At 47.9% G+C, this 15,087-nt stretch overlaps 1 protein-coding gene across 1 annotated transcript in view; it reads left to right on the top strand.

The window, feature by feature from the left end:
* The first annotated feature begins 2,627 nt into the window (after positions 1-2,627).
* Positions 2,628-15,087, top strand: part of LOC111836575 (semaphorin-6B-like) — a 52,354-nt gene continuing 39,894 nt past the window's right edge. Inside the window, exon 1 of the mRNA XM_023797963.2 lies at positions 2,628-3,545. The gene's annotated coding sequence lies outside the window, so the exon portion shown is untranslated. The remainder of the gene's footprint in view (positions 3,546-15,087) is intronic.

Genomic DNA, 15,087 nt, shown 5'->3' with positions numbered 1-15,087 from the left:
CCTCTCTCCTCATGAGCATCCTTTTTTAAACCAGCAAGTTATCACACAAAGTCCTTCATGAGACAGAAAAGCCCCATTTGCCATTATGGGATATAAGCAATGATGTGCTGACCCATTTTTTTAGAAGTGTGTGGTCCCTTCTGCTGCTGGCCTCTGTTGCATCCCTCAGCACCCCACAGCACACCTCAGCACCCCACAGCACACCTCAGCACCCCTCAGCACCCCACAGCACTCCTCAGCACCCCACAGCACACTTCAGCACCCCACAGCACTCCTCAGCACCCCTCAGCACCCCACAGCACCCCACAGCACCCCTCAGCACCCCTCAGCACCCCACAGCACCCCTCAGCACCCCACAGCACCCCACAGCACCCCTCAGCACCCCACAGCACACCTCAGCACCCCTCAGCACCCCTCAGCACCCCACAGCACTCCTCAGCACCCCACAGCACACTTCAGCACCCCACAGCACTCCTCAGCACCCCACAGCACCCCTCAGCACCCCACAGCACACGTCAGCACCCACAGCACCCCTCAGCACCCCACAGCACCCCTCAGCACCCCACAGCACCCCACAGCACACTTCAGCACCCCACAGCACTCCTCAGCACCCCACAGCACCCCTTAGCACCCCTCAGCACCCCACAGCACACGTCAGCACCCCACAGCACCCCTCAGCACACTTCAGCACCCCACAGCACTCCTCAGCACCCCACAGCACCCCTCAGCACCACTCAGCACCCCTCAGCACACCTCAGCACCCCACAGCACACCTCAGCACCCCTCAGCACACCTCAGCACCCCACAGCACCCCTCAGCACCCCACAGCACCCCTCAGCACCCCACAGCACACTTCAGCACCCCACAGCACTCCTCAGCACCCCTCAGTACACCTCAGCACCCCACAGCACCCCTCAGCACCCCACAGCACCCCTCAGCATTATTTGGATCTCCTCTCCTTCGTTCTCCACCTTGCTTCTGGACTTTGAAAGCTGCTGTGTCCTGCATGTCTGGGAGGTACCATAGTGCGAGATAGGACCCACAGAAGAAATGCAACAGGAAAAAAAAGATCTGAGAAGGAGACAGACAATATCTCTGAAGGTCGCTGTTCATGTGCAGCTGACCCTGGTTTCATTGAACAGTGTCCTTCAGAATCCAGTGGTCCAGTGGTGCTGGAAGAGGTGTCGGTGTGGCCAACAGGGAAGCCCGTCTTGTGGTTTGTGTGGATCCCAATGTCCCAGTGCAGTGACGGGGACACTGTGGGTACAGGGAAGCCCATCCTGTGGTCTTTGTGGATCCCAGTGCACCAGTGCAGTGACGGGGACACTGTGCTGTAAAAATGGCACTGTCCACCAGATGAGACCTGAAACTGAGGTTCTGACTCTCAAGGTTATAAAAGATCCCAAGGCATCTTTCGAAAGAGTATGGGTGGTACCCTGATGTCCTGGCTAAAATCACCCTCTAGGCTCTTTCAAAACTGGACTCTTAATCATCCCCTATAACTAACTGGTGAATTCTCTCCTGCCCCATCACCACCTTAGCTACTGTGCTGTGAGCATACTGGTGCAGAATGGCTGTAGACGCATCATCCAACTGGGTGCTACACAGTGGTTCTGGGTCATGTGGCTCCCCATTTGGGTAAATAAAGCACTTTGGGTGTCTTAAAAGTGCTATATAAATGTAACATTTATTCATTCATACGTAAGCAACTGGGAAGGTAGCAGATCAGACTCAGCTGTGAATCCTCCTTCAAAGAACCTCTTCTCTCTCACCATGAATAGACGTGCCAGGCAACTCGCACACTAGGTCGCGAAGGCTAGGATCGGAATAAATGACGACAGAATGCATGGTTTAATGAGCACACTGAGTTAGACACTCACTGGTTACACCCATGAGCTATGGAGGCCACTACAGATGGGGCTGGTTCGCACCTGCAGTCTGAAGTTTACGTACAGATGTTGTTGCCTAACCACATTTCTTTGAGATTGGTCAGTCTCCCTTAGTCCAGCCTTAATTGGGTCCCTTAAGACTACATTCAAAAAGCATAAAATTTTACACCCTGACACAAAGGAGACATCAATGCAGCTGTGTGCAGAGGATACTGGAGGGACCGATTAAAGGAAAAACCACGGATTTGACTTGCAAAACGCATGAATGAAAGACAAAGGACTTTGTGCCAATTGCAGTCAATGGCACAGCCTTCAAAGTTAAGTGCCACTGACCTAACCTTTAGCGCTGGGGGTTTGCAGCAGCAGCTAGAAAAGTAGGGTGAAAACTCTAATCCTAGGATATACCTGCCATGTTATACAGTTGTAGTTGCCACGGTTACTCATTTCAAAACTTAAATTACTTAAGTTAAGGAGCTGAACTACTTTTTTTTTTTTTGAGCCATGACGTTATTAAACCACAATTAACCTGTTCTGCTTTTCCATGGGAACACAAACACAGTACATCCCTACAAAGACAAAAGAATGATTCTTATATATGTGACCTAACCACTGCAATTTTATTATGCCTACATTTCACAGAAACGCAGATACACACACACACACCCCACACACGCACACGACAGACAGACACACGCATGCAGAACAAAAAAAAAAACATAAGGCAAGACAATTCCATTCCAGTCCAGTAGCCGAACAGCTCTGCTTCATGTTTTGGCATCGTCTGCCTTTCTCAGTGGCTCTGTAACCGCGGCGCAACGAGCGGCGCTGGAGATGCTGTGTTTCATCGCGCACGGAGGTACACAGAAAGCTCATGATTCGAACACACGAGTCCAAGCCGCAGAAGAACGCATAAACGCGTCTATCTACCCTTACAGTCACGGAGCGATGAATGGGAGATCCTTTCTGGATGAATTCTACGCCTGGGTTATATTAACAAACAGACCAAGAGATTGCGGTTTTGTGAAACTGTGGATAAAATAGGAAGGTGATATTTGATGAGTAGAACAGCTTTTTTTGCGCGTACAGTGCCGTCCGCGATTATGGATTATCCGTAAGAGAAAGGGAAAGGGAAAAAGAGACAGATGCTGGTTTATACTTCTACACAACTAACGTGAATGATATCGTTATCTGGTCTTAACCACAATCGCGTAGCATGTATTCCCTGGTGCTGAGACATTCTGCACGGCTGTCTGAAGAATGAGCGCTGCTGCGCAACACGGGAAAACCATGTGCGGCGGAGAGGAATAGAGAGTCCTTCTTCTGGTTTTTAAATACCTGTGTATGTTTTCTGTGTGTATGTGTGGAGCGCGCTTAGAGCATTAAAATCAAGAAACGGCTGTCCTCAGGATGTCAGGATATCAGGGATCAGTTCTCCACAAAGACAGGTGTGACGGACAGGCGGAATAGTTCGCCAAGGGGAGAACGGGGAGCGAGGACTGAAAGGAACCGATACCGATTAATTATTACTGACAATACCCTCGGATTTCCCCTTGTCACCTCCGTTCGCATAAATACAACCTGGGAAAAGGGGAACGCGGAGAAGATCACTGCTAAGACCGGGAGCACCGGGCACATCTTTTCCTGCCACCGTCAGCGGTGAGTGAGCGGTCGCGTAGGTCCGTCAGGGGTGGAGGCTGTATGCGGGTCCGGCCAGCGTCTCCACCGCGCCCTGCGGAGACTAGGATGGCATCGGGGACCATTGCTTGAGGGCGCATCAGGAGTAACGTTTATGATGGGGCCGTTTCAGCGCATGTATTGTTTTACTAAAATAATCAGACTTGTTGTCATTCTAATCACTCTGGCATGAACTAAATCCACACTGTGGTGAGCCGTTGCTGCTTTTCTTTGAATCACACGATTTTCAGAATTTTCGCCTCTTATTTAATCCGTCTGATGCGAGGTGACACAAAATGTATGTGATTTTTTGAGTAACTGCTAATATTCATGGCGTAATCCCGTAATGCGAAATCCTGTAACGGTACCAACAGGCCGATTCTCATCTGGGGGAGTACTTGATGTAATGTCGTTACTGTAGGCAAGGATTTATTCCAGTGATAATTAATTCGTTTTCAGTATTGGAGATTAGGGTTTTTTTCCATGGGGATTTCAGGGTCAAAACTGCATTAATGAGTCTCGTTATTATTATTATTATTAATAATAATAATAATTATTATTATTATAACAATAAGTGATCAATAATAGTGGTTGTGCTAGAAATAATGTATGCCATTCAAAAGTTTATGATAAATTCATATAATTGCAATATTGAGGCAGATTTCACTTCACTTCAAACAGAGTATTCTTGACACGTATATTCCAAACATTTTCTGTAACCTTACAGAGTGTACAGAGCAGTAAGACACTGCAGCTCTGAGCCATTAAAGCCCATGGAGAACAACATCTCCATGTAGTGTGAATATTATTCTTCTGATTCTTATTCTTCTTATGATTATCATTTAGATGTTTTTTATTTGACTCCTCACATTTCCCACCATGTAGCAATAAGGTTAAAAACTTTCTAATTGGCCAACATTCCATCTGCCATGACAAGTTGTAATGAATTTCAACATATTATACATTTTGATATATTGTAATATGTTCTTGCAGCTGTTAAAAAAAACAGAACCTGGTTTGGCTTATTTACATTTTGATAATGAGTCTCATGACCTGTAATTTTTCACGAGTTGGTTGATTCATGATTTGAATTCTCCTTCTTGGCTTGTGTTTGGGGGTTGGGGTATCATGTGTTGGGTCATACCACCCGCTACTGATTGCCCCCCCCCCCCCCCCAGAAAAAAAAAAAATAGTCTGCCTGCTTGCAATGCTTTGTTCCATTGCTCCCCTCAAGGACCATCCAGCATAGCTGTGCCACTGTCGCACCCCCTCGTCCTCCAGGGAACGCTGCCCGTCCTGGAACCGCGGCTGCTGCAGCCAAGTTTCAAAATTCAAGAGGCAGCCGGCAAATAGCTCCCTTTTGTTAGTACTTGGGGTTTGCGGCCTGGAGAGGCAGCAGGGCGAGCAGAGTAGGGGTTAGAGGTTAGAAAGGCTGGGAGCGAGGGGGGTGGGGGAGGGGGGTGCATCAAGGCAAGGCCAAGGTCTTCGTTGGGCCTCACTCTCGATGTCACCAGCCATCAGACTTAAAAGAACACAGTCCCTGAAACGTTAAAGGAACCCAGAATTCCCTCCAACACAGAGGCTTTTCTTTGATGTGAAGGGATGTTTAACTGTCTTTTTGTTTTCATTTCTCCTTTTCGATAGTTGCCTAATGACACATCCAAGCCATGACTCATGTGCTGGATTTCTTTGGCAGGGCCTGGGAATTCCTGTCCCAGAGCTTTAACACTATCCGCATACTGACCGTCTTTTCCAGTAAGTGTTGATTGGGCAGGAAATGGTGAAAGCAGCAAATGAAATGAGAGGTTCTGGGAAGGAATGCCATGAATGACAGGTCAGAGCCGAGAGCTGTGACTGGTCTGCGTTTTCCTGGATTTGGGGGTGGGCGTTGACTGGCCGCCTGCTGCAAGCCGGCCTCTCCTTCCATGGGTGGGGGGTCTTATTTTCCAGCGTTCCTCACAGTCTCACAGAACAGTCTCTGTGCCAAGCGCAGCACCGAGATTTTTCATAAAAACAGTTAATTTGGAGAGATCCGTGGACACCTTGCTCTCTCCTGAGTCCTCATTGAGTTAATTCCAAAATCAGGCGGTGGAGAATTTTCCAGGGAGGGCAAAATTTGTGTGCGTCTGAGTGAAATGGAGGATGAGGTTGTGTGTGTGTGTGTGTGTGTGTGTGTGTGTGTGTGTGTGTGTGTGTGTGTGTGTGTGTGAAAGACTGGGAGTGCATATGTTTTTTGTGAAAGAGAGTAGCGGTATGCGTGTGCTTGTGTGAGAGAGAGTTTGTATAAGGGAGATAGCATGTGTGTGTGGGAGAGAGAGGGTGTGTGTGTCACAGTGGTCTGGTATGTATGAGAGCGAGTGTGTGGGTCAGTCAGGGGGATTTTGGGTCTGAATGGGGTGCCTGTTAGCCCTGCTCAGCCACACAGTGCGCTGTGGAGCAGGTGGTGTCCCCGCTTCACTAAAACAGCAGGTGCCCCTGGACAGTGTAGGAGGCCGCATCAAAAGAGCGCCCCCTATGTGTAGCCGCGGTGTTGCAGCCATGGATTCAGCCATGAGGTTTTGTGTCTGAAGAATCTCCTGGTCCGTGTCTTCTACCCGTGCCTCGGTTCTGTTATAGCTCCGACACTGGGGTTGACCCCCCAGGTTGGAGTAGGGCTGCCCCCCCCCCCCCTTTGCTCTACCTAGCTCACCTTATCTTGTAGTAGTTCAAGGCTGTTGAACTGTGATTAAGTAGATTAACTGAGGTGGTGGGGCAGGTCGTGGGAGGCTGCTACATTCCTTTGGGGGGAGGGTTCAGACCCTTACAATGTCAACCACCCCCCTACACACAATGTTACGTGGTCTCCATTTCTTCATGCTGCTTGTCTTGCCCTTGTTCCCACGACTCCCGGTCTCTGTCCTGGTTTCAGTCAGCTGTGTCTGTGGAAATAATTTGTACCGGCCAGGGCAGCCCAGTTAGAAATTCAGAAAAATACCCTACGGTCATAATGATGTAAGCATGCCCCCGCAGTCTGCTGGACCACCTTTCATCCCTCGTCCCGCTGGGAAATATTTCAATGCTGTTTTGTTTTTACTGCACCTAGAAAGTGGCATAGGGAAGGTCTCACCCAGATCCCAGGGAGAGCAGTTTAAGTAGCAATAGAGCTGAGTTATGGTACAGTTGCCTTCCAGAGGAAGTGCTCGTGAATGAGAATTCATGTTGACAGTTGATTATTTGGCCATGTTTAGACTAGGACTTGAAGTGCAGGATGAGTTTAGATTTTATATGATTGTCTTTATGAAGGTTTATCAAGGAAGGTTTAACACATTACGAATGATGAGACGTGATTCCAGACGTGATAAGGCATTTATTTCCTGCCATGAATAATTAAATGAGGCGCTAGCAGAATATTTCGCAGGCCATTATCCTACCGGTTGGCCCCTTCTGCTGATGGAAGAGCCGCGTGGGACTTCGCCAACACTTCGACTTCATGAATATCCGTCATCTTCCAGCGGAGGCCGAGACGTAGCCGGCAGGCACCCAACATTCCACTAGGAGGCGCCGACGCACGTGACTCCCCTGGTCGAACCACGGCAATTACCTGCTGCCCCTTTTGGACTACTGTGTCACAATTAGTGATTAGCGATGGCACTCTGGGGACAGGGGTGTTAGCCTGAGGGATCTTATTCCACAGCATCTATGGATGATAGAGGTAAGGGGGGCATGGTGGGAGGACCTGGGTCTTGTAGCAAGATAAATCTGTGCCCCCCCCCCCCCATGCTCCCACCCCAGGCGCCGTTCGTGTTGATGAATCGAGCTCTTGATGGCGGTAAGTCCGAAAGCGCTGGTTAGCACTCAGGCCTATGCTGGGAAAATGAGGCTGCCTCTGAGGACGTGGAGAGTGGTTGGGGCCACAAGGAGGCGAAAAGGGGGGTGACACCTGTGTGTGGCCAGGGGAGCCAGAGCATGTGGAGGTGCAATGTGTTTGTGCCAGTAGGGGGCGCCAGGGGGGTCTCATCTCTACAAATAACTGCCTGTGCCCCCCCTCCCCAAAAAAAATTACCCAAAGATGCTTCCAGTAATGCCATTGCTCCCCTCTCTTGAAAATCTTGGTGGTGACAATGCTGCTGTGCTTTTTGCTTGGCTGGTGTAGTTTGCAGGTTTCCTGCATAGTGCCGTCATGTTGAGGTTTAGCGTATGGTGCAGTTGTGTTGAGGTTTCATGTATGGTGCAGTAATGTTAAGGTTTAGTGCATAGTATAGTCGTGTTGAGGTTTAGTGCGTCGTGCAGACGTATTGAGGTTTAGTGTATGATGCAGTCATATTGGGGTTTAGTGCATGATACAGTCGTGCTGAGGTTTAGTGCATTGTGCAGTTGTGTTGAGGTGTAGTGTATGGTGCAGGTGTGTTGAGGTTTAGTACATGGTACAGTCGTGCTGAGGTTTAGTGCATTGTGCAGTCATGTTGAGGCTTGGTGCATGATGCAGTCATGTTGAGGATAAATGCATCATGCAGACATGTTGAGGTTTAGTGTGTGGTGTAGTCATATTGGGGTTTAGTGCATGGTATATTCATGTTGAGGTTTAGTGTATGGTGCAGTTGTGTTGAGGTTTAGTGCATTGTGCAGTCTAGTGTATGGTGTCCTCCTATTGAGGCTTAGTGCTTGGAGCAGTTATGATGAGGTTTAGTGTATGGTCTCCTCCTGTTGAGGTTTAGTGTATGATTCAGTCATGTTGAGGTTTAGTGTATGGTGCAGTCATAATGGGGTTTAGTGCATGGTACAATCGTGTTGAGGTTTAGTGCATGGTGCAGTCTTGTTGAGGTTTAGTGTATGGTGCAGTTGTGTTGAGGGTTAGTGCTTGGTGTCCTCCTGTTAAGGTTTAGTGCATGCTGCAGTCATGTTGAGATTTAGTGCATGATGCAGTCGTGTTGAAGTTTAGTGCATGCTGCAGTCATGTTGAGATTTAGTGCATGATGCAGTCGTGTTGAAGTTTAGTGCATGGGGCAGTCATGTTGAGGTTTACGACATGGTGCCGTTATGTTGAGGTTTAGTGCATGGGACAGTCATGTTGAGGTTTACGGCATAGTGCCGTTATGTTGAGGTTTACGACATAGTGCCGTTATGTTGAGGTTTAGTGCATGGTGCAGTCGTGTTGAGGTTTAGTGCATGGTACAGTCATGTTGAGGTTTAGTGTATGGTGTCCTCCTGTTAAGGTTTACTGCATGGTGCAGTCATGTTGAGGTTTAGTGCATGGTGCCATCATGTTGAGGTTTAGTGCATGGTGCAGTTGTGTTGAGGTTTAGTACATTGTGCAGTCATGTTGAGGTTTAGTACATTGTGCAGTCATGTTGAGGTTTAGTGTATGGTGCAGTCTAGTTGAAGTTTAGTGTATGGTGCAGTTGTGTTGAGGTTTAGTACATTGTGCAGTCATGTTGAGGTTTAGTGCATGGTGCCATCATGTTGAGGTTTAGTGCATGCTGCAGTCATGTTGAGGTTTAGGACATGGTGCAATCATGTTGAAGTTTAGTGTATGGTGCAGTTATGTTGAGGTTTAGTACACTGTGCAGTCGTGCTGCGGTTTAGTGCATTGTGCATTCATGTTGAGGTTTAGTGCATGGTGCCATCATGTTGAGGTTTAGTGCATGGGGCAGTCATGTTGAGGTTTACGACATGGTGCCGTTATGTTGAGGTTTAGTGCATGGGACAGTCATGTTGAGGTTTACGGCATAGTGCCGTTATGTTGAGGTTTACGACATAGTGCCGTTATGTTGAGGTTTAGTGCATGGTGCAGTCGTGTTGAGGTTTAGTGCATGGTGCAGTCATGCTTAGATTTAGTGCATGGTGCAGTCATGCTTAGGTTTAGTGCAGAGCACTGTACAGCCCTAAGGTTTACTGGTTTGGCCCAGCAGCCCTGCATTGGATGCAGCCTCACAGCCTGTCTTTCTGTTCCCAGCCCTGCTTATTATACGCACTAAGCTTTGGGAAACTGAGTTTTGTCAACCGGCGTCTCCCTTGCTCCATATAGAAACAGCGCAGCCGGCAGCCGTGCCAGCGAGCCACGAAACTCGATTCCTGAATCCGCAGGTTTTACAGAAATACTCTGAGCTCCTTTAACCGTATTACACGGCACTAGATTTATAAGGCATGGTGTCACCGTTGGCATCTTCCCAGGATAGCGCAGTGTGGTAAACATTACTCTTCAGGGAAGCTTTTCTCACAGGGAAAAAACCACCAAAGAATAAAGGAAATGTTGCAGTTTTTCACAACGGAAACGTTCCCATTGTATATGTGGATTTAATTGGGTTTGCTCCAGGGCCAAATATTCTGTCTTAACCACAGCAATCTGACATGTCCATTCTGGGGGCTAGGGTCTTAATAGAGAAATGGTTTGCTGACTGGAATGTGGAATTCCGTCTTAAGCACGACGCTAATCTCTCAGTCAGAGCGCCTCCGGGTGAACGCCAGTGAAAGCCAGCACAGAGGTGACCTCCCCCCCCCCAAGTGCCCGGCTGGGCACTGCCCCTGCGTCGTCTTGGTGACGCTCTGTTCAGTATCTAATCGGCCACCACAGAGCTGCCACAGTACCCCCCTGTCGGGCCACCGTCATCATCGGCATGGCGACGGGTTCCATAATTCACAAAGCAGCTCCTTCAGGACCGCCGGCTGCGTCTCTATGAACCGGGTCGCTGCAGAATCCTGACCCAGAACCAGAAGCTCAAATAAGGAGCTGGATACTTCAGTTCCTGGCAGATAAGCTACCACTGTGTTATGATGCAGCAGAACCCAGGCCAGAAATTGATGCCAAGCACTGATCCGGTATATTTATTTCAACCAATTTCAGGCAAAAACTGCCCTGTTTAGAATTTAGACAAGCCTGAAGCCGGACAGTCAAGCCAGCATCCCCCGACATGATTACATGCAGTTCAGGAAGGTAGCCTGTGAGCAGACCTGGTCTCTAACCCTTTCCAGGCCCTCTGAACTTTATGTACCCTCACACAGTCTGAAAACAACTTTGCCGTAACAGGTATGAGAGTCCGGGCTTGTAGCTTGTTTACTTTAGGATATTTTGGATCTGCTGCTGATTCTGATGATGGTGTGTGATAAATACCCCGCAGGGTTTGTTCTTTCCTGTTGTTTCTGTGGAGTTTCCTATGCAGCGGATGGCACTGTGGCTGACTGGGTTAACTCCACACTTTCAGGGCGGGGGTCTCGATTGCCACCCCCGTGGATCATAAACATGCAAGCTGCATGCACACGGAGCCAGAGGCAACAAAAGCGAATACAGTGACAATACATTTTTATTAAAATTACATGAAGCAAACTAAATAAAAGCTGAAGCTGAGAAAAAGTAACTAAAATTAAATATTCAGAATCCAAAGTCCTTAATTTTGGGTTTGAAATAATATCTGGTTGTTTGTTTAAGGCTTAGTATCATTATTTTTGAGGACCATTCTGCGACACCAGGTAGGATACTCTGTACCGTCTCCCTGATTGGCACCTCGAAATGCTCAATAGCGCCCTCCCAAGGACAATTTACTGCTTTAGAGCAGTGACAGCAATGCAAAAATACTTAAAAAAAAGCCTCTTGCCACACGGCTTGCCTTCAGAGGAGGCAGAAAGGATTCTGGGACAAAACCGTGTCTGTCTGCCCAGGAGAAGAAGAAATTTCAGAGTGCTCACACCAACTGGACCAAGAGCTATTCCAGTTCTATCCGCTGGGCCTGAGTTTGGTCTAGTTCTTTTCTTTCTGCTTGCTTTGGGTCCGAGCCAGTGCTGCCATCCTTCTGCTCCACTCGCTGGATATCAGCTAGCCCTGACCAGAAGCCCTGAATCTGGGTAACGACCAGCACCGGTATCCATAGTGCCTGCATCCGCTTCCGATATCGTAGTCATCCCCAAGTCCCGCAAACATTCTTAGATTAAAATATACGTTAGATATCTCCACAAAAGGAAATTGCATTCTGGGTTTTAGTATAACATCCATTATATAGCGTATTGTGTATTGTCTGGGCAGCCTGGGAAGTCTATGTAGCTTATAATATCGTCTTTTTTTTTTTTTTTTTTAATCCATCTGCGTGCCGTTTTGTAAAAATCTATTTACAGAAGAACCAGCTCTAAGGTACATCAGCCATTTCTCTTCTGGGACTTCAGCCTGTAGGTTTAATGTCCATTATCTTTAACCGCAGCCCAGCACTTCATTTCAGTAAAACAATCCATTTAGGGCCAGTGACCGCAGTCATATTTTATTTTTGTTCATGTTCCAACTAGTCTAAACCAGTTTATTTTGAGGGAGATTAGAAACAGTAGCAGCGATGGAGAGATTTTGTTTGGGAGCAATTTGGGGTCGAGGCAGTTTGCTGCCACAGGTAGCCAGGACTAGTCAAAAGTAATGAGGGGTTCTGATCCATCTATCCCAAACCACTCCCTCCCTCTCCACCCCCCCCCTTCTGTTTTTTTTACCCATGACACCGAAAATGCAGCCCACACCTGTCGCCCACCATGGTGGGAGCGTAAGCGATCTCTGAAACCACTCTGTGTCATTGATTATGTGTCCTAATATTGGGTTAATGTGACTTCAAGACCAGGCTGGCATTCAAACAAAACTATGTGCATTGATTCTCAAAGGGCAATCTATCAAACAACACAAAAAAAATAAAAATAAATCACATGCGCAGAACGGCAGGGGCCTCCTGGCGCTCCGCTCAAAGCAAAGTGCATCCAGCAGCAGGAGCCGGTGTTTGATTCTTCTGGAGAATGCAATGTCTGCCGTCCACCGGGCCCCCACAGGGCTGCGGAATCAATCGGGCAGCACTCCCCCCTGCGTGGGTTATATCGGTTGATAGGAGAACATTCAGGGGGAGCCCAATGGCAAGATTAATTGTGTACCCCCCCCCCCCACACAAACATTTGGTTCATCCTCTACCCGTACACACTGTGTCAAATAGTTCAAATAGAATATACACTTTTTCCTTCAGATAATCCATGCACAGAGCACCGGTATCTCCATGTATTTCGACCAATCAGTTCATGGTGATGCAACCAGCTCCGTTTGGTCACGCTTTCGGCCCTGCTGGTAAACACTAGTTGCGGCTAGGGTATGGCTTGGGTACAGCTTGCATAATGTACAATGGGAAACTGCCAATTTGCGGTACGGCTTGGTTCCGGCTCGGTTCTGGCTGGCAGTGGAAAAGCGCCATTAGACATTCCTGAGCTGGCTATCCGGATATCCGCATCGTCTTTCCTTTGCAGGCAAACACACAGCTGGTAAGACATGGAGGAGACAAAGGGAAGGGTCTAGCTTGCACGTTCAGGGGTTCTCGGCATCGGGCTGAGAACGAGGACTGCCTCTCAGGTAAGGGGAGGAGCCTGTTGCCCTAACAAGGACCGAGTCCAGTTCCCCACTGGTGACATTCCTCTGCTGCCCAACCCACGCGAGGTTCCGTCAGGACAAGTACGGCCGAGAGAGGATGATCTGTACCATAGAGATACTTAGACGATGTCCAGCCCTTGGCTTGTCTGCGGCTACTCTAGATTTTCCCAGCTGCTTTCTTTTATCCATCGTCCAACACTAATGCAATTGAGGCTCTTACCTTATTTGCACCGCGTTATGGCATTTCAACAGAACCGGGCCGGTGTCAAGGGTTACCATGGGGAAGAGCTTTAAAAACACATTCCAGTGTGTGTCTGTTCCAATACTCAGGAAAACAGGAATGTGGGAGAGGGAGAGCTAGAGAGAGAGAGAGAGAGAGCAATGCTGTGAAGGAAATACATCTGATAACATTAGGCCATTCGCTTTGACACAATTCCACACAAAAATACTTGAAGATAATTCTGACATGAAGCTAAACCAGAAATATATATATATATATATATATATATAGTCATTTCGCTGTGTACTTTGCAATATACTTTCATTTGGTGCTGAATTCAATCTCAGAATGGCCTTGGCGAGAGGACTTTGTGACTTCTGTCATGCTGCCTGGCCAATCTAAGTCCTCCCTGAACCGTTTGCTGGCCTCCTGCGTTGTCCCCGCAATGCTTCTCGCCAGCGGCGACAGTACCTGAGCTGTGGAGGGACACAGGAACCTTTAGGGAGAGCGCTGGGGTTACGGACGTTCGCTGCGACACTCCGCGCGGACCGCCGGGGGCACGCGGAGCGGGGGGCCGGGGATTTGGCCGAGCGGGGAATTGTACCAAACTAGTGAGAGAGAGCAGGAAAGGACAGAATCAAGAGGTTCTGTAGGAGGGGCAGGAACACTGTGAGCAGCGCTTCTATCCCCTGGTTGGAACAGCTGTCCGTCCGGCGTGGTGAAAAAGCAGGTGACAAATCCACTAACTGAACACAACGCGCTGTTGTCCCGTCTGCACCAATCCGTCAGCGTGTAAGAGGCCCCTGTCAGTCTGCAGGCAGAAGTGGCTCGTAGCTGCTCATCAGTGAGAGGTTAGCATGGGGAAGTTACTCCGCAGAGCAGAGGAGAGACCAGAAGTAGGTAAGAGAGATCAACCTGGCATGCTTGGGAGGGACCAGAGCCACTATGGTGTATGATTATACTGCAGAGCTGAGGAATAAAACCTGTACCAGTAGGGGGAGACCAGTCCCAAGTCAGCCAAATCTCTTCAGGTGTGTGTTTACGTCGATAATGCAAATAGTAGCTCTAATCTTTTTATGTTGTTGGGGTGGGGAGATGGTTAGCGCTCTGTGATTTCGTAACCCCTAAAGACACAGCTCTGGGCCGGGGGGAGGTGAGCCTAAATGAACTCTTTGGGGGGGTTGGCAGAGGTATGATATAAAGATCTTCTCCATCAGCATTTATATAAATTCTATATCCACCTCTTCCAATTAGCAAAGATGCTCTGACTGGAATTAAATACAGCGACAAATTTCCTTAATTTGTTACCTGATAAAACAGGGGCCTGAATGGAAATTTAATGGAGATGTAACCTGAACATTAGCATATAAATTGCCTGAAAATTGAAAAGTGCATTATAATATTAAATAGTAAAAAAAAAAAAGAAAAAAAAAACTTAAAAAAAGCAATATCCCTTCAGCTCCCTTCTGGGACCTTCTCTTGAGAGGCAGCCTCTCGGGAAAAGGGCGTATTACCCAATAAAGTTCCCCCCCCCCACCCCCGATAAGATAAAGACTGTTCTTCACCGATTTTCCTGTGCTTGTCTCTGCTTTGTGTCTGCCTAGCCTTGTTTTGATTCCTCTGTCACCTTGTCTCTCCGTGGCCTCGACACCCCATTTAAATCCCGCCATGAAATCCGACTTGAAAAAAACATCCGCTAAAATGGATAAAAATTTTAATCCATTTTTTGCTATCCCGACACCATCTGTACGAGAAACTCCAGAAACCCAGCAACAAACAGATGGCATGCTTCAATGGTATTTCCATTACAGTTTTTTTTTTTTGTTTGTTTTTCTTTTTTTTTCAGGGAAAGCGTGAAAATAAAATCAGGGAAAATAAAACTTTAATTTCAGCTATGCTCCCGTGCAATAATGAGCGGCTTAATCCATTAACTTGAACCAAAGATGGCAATCATG

The sequence above is a fragment of the Paramormyrops kingsleyae genome, chromosome 21 (assembly GCF_048594095.1).
Source record: "Paramormyrops kingsleyae isolate MSU_618 chromosome 21, PKINGS_0.4, whole genome shotgun sequence".
In the NCBI taxonomy this organism is placed as follows: domain Eukaryota; kingdom Metazoa; phylum Chordata; class Actinopteri; order Osteoglossiformes; family Mormyridae; genus Paramormyrops; species Paramormyrops kingsleyae.
The sequence above is the reverse complement of the archived record's forward strand: the minus strand, read 5'-3'. Positions and strand labels throughout refer to the sequence as shown.